Source organism: Penaeus monodon, chromosome 32, assembly GCF_015228065.2.
Source record: "Penaeus monodon isolate SGIC_2016 chromosome 32, NSTDA_Pmon_1, whole genome shotgun sequence".
Lineage (NCBI taxonomy): Eukaryota > Metazoa > Arthropoda > Malacostraca > Decapoda > Penaeidae > Penaeus > Penaeus monodon.
In genome coordinates, this window is record NC_051417.1 from 24,072,462 (window position 1) to 24,073,429 (window position 968).

The 968-nt window shown below is 34.9% G+C and overlaps 1 protein-coding gene across 4 annotated transcripts in view; it reads left to right on the forward strand.

Annotated features, from left to right (window-relative positions):
• The window catches only part of LOC119593735 (casein kinase I-like), a 47,875-nt gene that overhangs the window by 34,901 nt on the left and 12,006 nt on the right, over positions 1 to 968 (forward strand). The window lies entirely within an intron of this gene.

Consider the following 968-nt stretch of genomic DNA (forward strand, 5'->3'; position numbering starts at 1 on the left):
AAGCGAACAATCTTGGATCTGAATATTATATATATAAAACATTTTTACATCAGCTTCATAATGCAACAAGTAGAGGTGTGTATATATAGCAAGAAATAGTGTAAACACTAAGATAAATACATGTACAGTAGAATCATTGTTTAGATAAGAACATGACATGATGTCTAAATTAATTATTTAATTACTGCTGCTTATCAACTAAGTGGAATTAACATAGAGCAGGTTAACCCAATGCTGCCAAACATTACTTCTGGTTCTTACATTAGTGCTATGCAAAGCTGATATCATAATATTTGAAGATTCTAAGATTTGCGATATAATGTTATTAACTGCACTCCTTTGTAACTCTTAAAGGGTCTTAAAAGTTATAATCCATTCTCCCACGGAGGGGCACCAAACAATTGTCTCTTTATATTATTGTAAGTCTCATAACCTGTCAAATGTTCCGACTCTATTCTGACACCAAAGGAAGAGGAGTACAGTGGGTAGCAACAAGTCTTAAAAAGATTACATTTCACAATCTGAATATTTCTATCAGGGTTTTCCCCCTAGGACACAGCTTCCTTGTTTCCTTCTATATATCCTCATCATCCACAAAATCCTTTAAGATATGGCCAATATAAGCAAAGGAGTCTATGTACTCCAACTTGGTGTTACTTAGGTAGATGGCAGGCAAATTAGTAACTTTTGTCCTCTGCCTAATGTGCATTCCCACTGATTTCGTTAAGCTGTTTATTATGTGTTTATCCACAAATCATAGACATTTGACACGCAATTCACTAAGGGTATAGGCACTGAGACATACAATTACTAGATCATCAGCGTATGTGAAATTGCAAGTCAGATGCCCAGCAATGTGATAGCTGTTTCTTGCTGCATTTAGCTGTACATTTAGTTCATCTACATAGTAAAGAACAGTGGACTAAGACTACAACACCCCATTTCTGAAAAAGGAATATATATGTGTG